The sequence below is a fragment of the Anguilla rostrata genome, chromosome 19 (assembly GCF_018555375.3).
Source record: "Anguilla rostrata isolate EN2019 chromosome 19, ASM1855537v3, whole genome shotgun sequence".
Classification (NCBI taxonomy): domain Eukaryota; kingdom Metazoa; phylum Chordata; class Actinopteri; order Anguilliformes; family Anguillidae; genus Anguilla; species Anguilla rostrata.
The window spans coordinates 10494371-10501965 of record NC_057951.1 but is presented as its reverse complement, the minus strand read 5'-3'; the positions used below and the strand labels follow the sequence as shown (position 1 = coordinate 10501965).

The 7595-nt window shown below is 48.3% G+C and overlaps 1 protein-coding gene across 1 annotated transcript in view; it reads right to left on the bottom strand.

Annotated features, from left to right (window-relative positions):
- Positions 1-7311, bottom strand: part of LOC135245803 (SH3 and multiple ankyrin repeat domains protein 3-like) — a 176311-nt gene extending 169000 nt beyond the window's left edge. The window contains 1 exon segment of the mRNA XM_064319086.1: positions 6488-7311. The gene's annotated coding sequence lies outside the window, so the exon portion shown is untranslated.
- Between the last annotated feature and the right edge of the window lie 284 nt (positions 7312-7595).

The following is a 7595-nucleotide window of genomic DNA, read 5'->3' as shown; positions in this document are numbered from 1 at the left end:
CTTAAAGTCAGGGTTGGAAATATTCGTGTAAAATCGCGCGGGGTGGTAGCGCCCGAAACATTGGCTCTGCTTCTCGGGGCCGCTGTCTGTGAACACTCTAGCAGTGGTTTGATGGTCCTAGGCCCTATTGTCTGGGAGCTATTGAACTTTGAAAGCGTTAGCCGGGCGTGAGCCAACGTGTCTTTACTCAGTGATGCACTGACAGGGATCTGAAGTCCAGGACCCACAGGAAGTCCGCAGCACAGCTCACACCCGCCTTTACCCTCCAGTGCCTGCCTGGCCACCGCCTCTCCCATCCCCATCTCCCTTATGGGAGTGAAGAGGACATGTGACCTGTGACCACACACTGCTCTCTGAGAGAAAGCACACAACTGCCTCTCTATCACTGCCAGGCAGGAAACACCTTACAACTGCTGGGATCTGTTCCCCATGGTTACAAAGAAGACCCACAGTCTTGGTTGTTCTTGTACACACACAAACACACACACACGCATGCGTACATGCAAGCGTACACACACACTAAAGACAGAGCGAGAGAGAGAGAGAATGAGAGCCCAAGAGAAAGAAACGGACAATGACAGTGCAAGAAAGAGACAGGGGAGAGAAAGACAGAGAGAGAGAGAGAGAGAGAGAGAGAGAGAGAGAATAAAAGTTGAATTAAAGAACTTAAATTGCGTCCAATATCAGACCAGCAGAGCAGCGCACTGGATAGGGCTTAAGCCCATTGACAGGGCTGAGGGGGGGGAGGGGGGTGGGGGGACACAAAGCCGGGGCTGCGGCGGCGATGCTGTACAGCACAGAGAGGCTTTACAGCAGCGGCCTAATCCTCCCGCCGCCACACGAATGGAGATGAGCTCTGATCTGGGGCCCCGGGGACGGGACGAGCGTTTTTAACAAGCGCTTCCCTCCCGCCTGGGCGAGACGCTCACCTCTGGTCTGGTCCCGGCGTGGGCTCCTGTCGCCACGCAGCCGTGTGCCCCCCACAGGGGCGCTCCCCCCTCCGCCACACTGTGATTACGAGGGACGTGACTGACGGGCAGATTTGCATTCGTAATGAGACCGAGAGTCAAATCTCAGCGAACAGGCGCCGGTTCACGTCTGCCATTAATCAAGCTCTGCAGACGAGTCACCCTCTGCCATTAATTAGCCCGCAATCATGACTGACTGTCAGCTGCTAAATGACACATGGCAAGGTGGCGCTATTATGTCACACGGACGTGACCATGTACCGTAGAGACATACGACTTCCGCCGTTCGCACGCACGCACACGGACGATGCCCACAGCGCGTTCCAGATTTACAGCACACACCTGCAGCTACTGAGAGATAAGGGCGGTCCAAGACGCAGCGCATGTTGCGTAGATTTATCTCTCAGTGCACACGGCGCTTGTCACAGGCTGTCGGGCACAGTGGTTGGCATGTCCGAGTAACCACTGTCCACCACGACCTCAATTTTGAATGCTTACACGGTCACGCAGTGTGCGCAATACATTCAACAGCATCAAAGATAACTTCCACACACAGTGTTATTAAATACAACGGAGGGGCGTGCTCCGTCTTATCAGGGAGACTGCAGGAAATCCACGCCGTCCAATCACGGCGAGCGCAGAGACCTGCCCACAGCCAGTAACACGCTGGGGAAGCATAACGGACAGATGATGGAAAGGGAGAACGAGCAGAAGATGGAGGGAAAGAGTAAATCCATCTGCTCCAGCGTGTAAAACATTGTATCCTGTACCGCGGTGCAGAATAAAAAATAAAAACATACAGGCTCTCAGCATTTATCAGGCAGCACCAGAGGTTGTGGGTGTGCTTAGGGCTCTGTGTGTCCAACTAAACGCTCAGGTCTTTTCCTCATGCTCAGCTGCAAATACTTGTCATAGAATATTTCAAATAAATTTCACGTTCCAAAAAGAAATTTAAAAAAAAATAAATAAATAAAAAAAGTGGGTGACCCGAGGTGCTCTTTAGAATGCAAAGTGCAGAAATCTTTCCAAGACCACCTGGTGAACACAGGAGTAAACTGTTGCTCTAATTGTGAGAGTTATCATGTCTGACAGCAGAGCAGCCAATCACGTGCCTGCGCGCACTGTCACAGTGAGGCTGTTAAAGCAGAACGAGATAGATCAAATTAATGACATTTAGTCAAGAGGTGCTATTTACATAGCGGGCGTCTCAGGGAATGTTTGCCCCAACATGACATTTGGAAACTGTGGGCAGAATCCACAAGGCACAGGCAGAGGCAATGTATCAACCGGAGGGGAAAATCAATGAGGCTTGTTTGTCAGTCAATAGCAGCCAGAGCAGGACAGGTGTGCAAAGCACTGCCTATAAATCACTCTTTCCACCCGGACTCCAGCAAGAGACACAGTGTGGAGGACACCCATAGCATGTAACACAAAAACACGCACGCACGAACGCGCGCACATCCACACACACGCATGCACGCACGTACACACCAAATCAGACAAGGCTCACAAACTTATTTTTTACTCATATGAATATTCAAAATATTCAATCGCTTATTCACACACCAGCCTTCGTATGGGACACTTAATACCAGCTCTTCATTCCGCACGGTTGCCATGGTGATGCACTGCACCCAACTTTACTCTACAAATTATGTCTGATATATTAGGATAAATACAAGGTTCAAAAGGCATATATCACATGGGCTTGCTGACAGTGTGATAAACACAGTAGGAAAATTATATTTCAATTTCCGGGGGCCGGTTAGATACTGTAATTCTGTGAAGCAATTAACAAGTTAATGTGGGATTTCTGTGAAATTATCAGAGTCATAAAACATCGCCAGGCTTTGCTGAAGCAAAGGGTTTAGTGCTGATTGAATTAAAGAGATAGAATTGCCACTGGTGTCTATTACGGTGATATTTGTAACAAGACAGAAAAATAATAGGGGATTAAGGAAAAGCCAACAAGGGCAAACTTGTGCACCAGCGCTGATATTTGCTCAGGACTCAAAGCCGTTCTCAAATGAAACGGAGCTGAACGGAAAGGAATCAACTCAGAGCACCGCTAACCTTTGGAAATAAACCGTTATCACCAACACTGACACACGAGCCCGGAAATGAGCAACACACCACGTGCATACAAAACCCTTCGAGCGGTAACACCGGACGAATAATAATTTGCGCCTTACAAAAAACACACTGAAATCAGGGCACTGGATACTTTTCCAATGTTAAGAATACGCAGCAATGATAAAATGAAATGTTCAAACGCAGAGAAGCAGGACGCACGCACGCACGCACGCACGCACGCACGCACGCACGCACGCACGCACGCACGCACGCACGCACGCACGCACGCACGCACGCACGCACGCACGCACGCACGCACGCACGCACGCACGCACGCACGCACACACGCACACACGCACACACGCACACACGCACACACGCACACACGCACACACGCACACACGCACACACGCACACACACACACAGCAGCCAAAGGCTCGGACTCACTCTTCCACAGGCCCGTGTCACAAACAGCTGCTGATGGCCTGGTGGCTCGGAGGAGAGAGGAGCCAGAAGTGTTGTTATTTAAATCTGTGTGTGTGTGTGTGTGTGTGTGTGTGTGTGTGTGCGTGCGCAAATGCAAGGTTGTGAACAGCCTGTACATCAGGACTGCTCCATGACTGGAAGAGTGGACTCTTCCATTGAGAGAGCCCTAACTACATGGGGAAGATGAATTCTCTCAATTTCTCACAAAAGCTGAACGGGCCAGAGCATCAATCCAACAGCGAGATTTCACTTCGCACAAAAGGGACACGCTGCAGTATATAATTTCACACAAAAAAAAAGACATGGCCCGGGTTTGAGCCAATTACAACAAAAGGCCAGTTCGGTCGGTGAAGTGTGGAGAGATCTGCCATTGGTCACATAACAAACGTGCTGAAAGAGAGAAGTAATAAGACTACTACACAAAGGACTGGAGGATAGCAGTACACAGCTCACTATCCCTTCACTGTTCCGCTCATTATACCGCAGAAGCATCTCCACAATGTATTTTTTTTCCCCCACTTAAAAAGGCAGAAAGCCATTTTGATTCTGGGTAGAAACTTAGGTTATTCTCTTTCCTACTTGTGCACATATTGGTACGAACAGCAACTCGCGTGAGAGTCCAGTGTTGTGCAGTGCCACTGGACCCATAAAGTAGTCCAGCACTAGCCTCCTCTCTGGTTCCTGCGTGACACCGGTACCCCACAGGAAGTTGAAAGTATTTTCGGAAAACAAGGAGGGATAAAGGTGCTGAACAAGCCACTCTCGTCATCCACAGATTTTGCGGTTTTCGACCGTTAACGTGAGGCAGCATTGCCAGCTCTCAGCCCGTTACACAAAACCCCTCATAGATTAAACGGTTTAAACACAGCCACTTATCCTTTCCTTCACTCACGCGTTATTGACAGTTACGCAAGAGAGCATTTGCCTCTACGTGGAGAGCAAATCCCAGTTTGCACATTAAGCCGGCAGAGTTGGCACAACACAGAACAGCTTTTGTGGAATTCCCCAGTTATTAGAATCTCCACAGCATGAGCCCTTGCAACTGGCCCAGTGCCATTAGCTTGCACAGCATGAACCATAACCTACATCACAGCCCAACGCACACTTGTGCAGCTCTCTCCTGCTCCCAATGCCCACTGCATAGCATGAAAGAGACTCTATACACTTTAATATGAAATGACTAGTTCTGGTCAATGTGTTCTCAAGAAATAACAGAATGGACCTGACCTTAGAATCCTTGGAACTTGTAACAGCTTAAAAGTGCATTGGCAAAAGGTGAGTTATCAGCCTGTTGAAACCAGGATATCCCAGCCATTTCAGCCCGGTGCAATCACACGCTTGCACTCTACGGTTTTTGCATCCTACTCAGTTTTTACTCAGGGCTCCACAATTCCCAGGAAAACCTGCCATTTGGGAGCGTCCATCTTGAAAGCGTGCAGCGCGTGCGTTTCTGCGTGCGTCCGGTGATGGATGCGCACAGAGGGGAAAACAGGAGGCGGCTTCGGCCAGCTCGGCGCTGTCCTGTTTGGGACGGGGAAGGGCGGAGCTGCCTTGAGCAAGCCTGGGAGAGCCCCAGCCTGCCTCAGTGCACACCACCCCCCAACCCGCTGTGCTGCACAGAGCAGCTCACTATCACCCCCCCTCACGCAGGTGCATGCGCTCGCACATCGCCATGACAACAGGTGGGTCAGGGACAGCGAGGAGTTCACTACCGAAATACAAGCAGCCAATGCAGACATGGGGAGCTCTGATGTTTAGCAGATCTAACGCCAAATTTACTTTTGACACCGGTTTTAGCCAGGTTCTTAAATACGTTTAAAACGGAGGATTGAAAAGTTCAAAATAACAGGGCCATACTGCTACAATGGCCATGTATCCAGCACGGCACAAAGGCCTCACAGAAACATCCAGAAACCGGGGAGCAGTGTCTGTTCACAGAAACTGATCGCTGCATATGGATCCAGCGTAAAGTGACTGAGATCACACACATACAGCAATGTATGGATCCTATCTGTGAGGAGCCAACAAGACAAAACCAGTGAGTTTACTCAACTGAGAGAGAGCAACTCGGTTCATTTCCTCTGTCCTTGAGAACATTTATAGGATGTAATGTTCCCTCAGACAAAAAGTACAGTTGGGACAAAAAAAACAAAAACAAAAAAAGAACATACAGGGCACTGTCTATATAAATCATGTGTGAAATCCAGAAGCAGAAAACTGTGGACATTGCTTTGTGTTCTGAATCACGCTGCATTAAGACCTCCACAGGATACAAACATGGTAAAAATAATAACAAGCCCTTAATACAGCCACTCCCCATTCGCAGTTACACAATATTTGTAGTCCGTGGGTGATTTTAAGAGGTGCATTCAGAGAGAAACGGACGTTATAGAAGAGAAATACAAGAGAAATACAATCTCCAGTACAGTCCTCTACCAGCAGTAACCAGACAGGGACGTGAACTGAATGGCTGAACTCAGCCATAAATCATAATCACCTGTTTGACACGAGCCTGGGTTTCTATTTGTCAGACCTTTCCCAATAAAAAAAAAGAACACTTGCAAACAAACAAAACTTTTTTTTTTTTTTGAATATCACTCAGCTTTTCAACGAATGAAAGGAACATTAGCTTAGAGAAGAGGCTTGATATACAGGACATGCTTCCTAATATAGTCCCTTGTCCGTTCTCACAGTTCAAATTAGAATCCACTTCAGCACAGACCTGAAAACTTCCATTAAGGTTAATCCCTAGACATGATTTTACAGGGGGAAAAAAACCCAATAGAAGTAAATAGAAAAATCCGCATCCCCATCTGATCCCATACAACACCCTTTGAGTGCAAAAAACACAAACCACGAAAGACAAAAAATATATAAATCTACAGCATTTGACCGGCACATGTTCACAACCCCAAAAACATACCAGTTAAGCTTAAGAGAGCGGTCGCAGCCGGTTTACCAGACTGGGCCAGGTTCTGTCCCCGGTGATTGGGCGGTGGTGCGGTGCGTGTGCTGTGGGTTTCTCCCTTGCTCCTCAGAGCTCAGAGCCTCTCTGTGAGGGTTCAGGGAGACTTCAGCCCCCGCAGAGCGCAGGAGAGGACGGGAAACTGCAACGGGAAACGCGCTCACTTCCCCTCTTCCGGAAAAAAAAATCCGCAAATCCAGTGGCGTGGAAGAGGAAAGGGGTGTGGTCGCCATTGTCTCCTGCGCCTCTCCCCAGGAGGCGGGGACTGGGAGCCACGCTAAAAATCGTACTGGACCGAGCCGGCGGCGGGGCGATCAGAGAGGGGACGGGACGGTCTAATCTGTGTGTTCTGTCCTCGCACGTCTCCCCCCTGCACAAACACCATTACCTGGGGCTGTCTGAGCCAGGGGGTCACAAACGTGACCGTCTCAACATCCCCAAAAAACCAGTGGTTCTCTAACTCGGGCCTGGGGGACCACGGTGTCTGTTGGTTTTCCTTCCAACCTCAACTGCAGTCCCAGAGTTTTAACAAGCTGTTAATTTTTTTTTAATTAAGTGCTTTCTGTGTTTTAGAGCTGGGGTCTTAGAGCAGAAAGGGCCAGTGTGGGTGTGCACACCTGGTTCTACTAATCAGGGTGCTTAGCAACCACTCTAGCAGTTGATTAGGTGTGGGCAGAATCAGGTGTGTGCACCCACACTGGCCTAAAGTGACAGCCCCGAGGCTGAGGACTTTAACCTGAGGTGGCTCTTTAAAATGGTTAAGACACATTTATCTATTCCCTACTGCAGACACAATGCAGTGTCTTACCCTAGTACATGTTGGTTTCTTCATTTTAAAAAAATAAATAAATAAATCTTTCAATCTCATCCAATGATGGGCAACAGGACCTCAATTAAGACTAACTGAAGATGTGCTGAAAGCCAAGAATAATAAATTTAATTTGCATTTGTTTATCAAGCTTATCAACTTAAGCTTCATTAAATTAACTTAAGCTTCATAAGATTGTGAATGTTAAAGAATCTAATGTGTACAATTATATTTCTCATATAGGCTTACTTTCATGCGTTATAATTCCACAGAAGGTTTGTCCTAATGCTACAA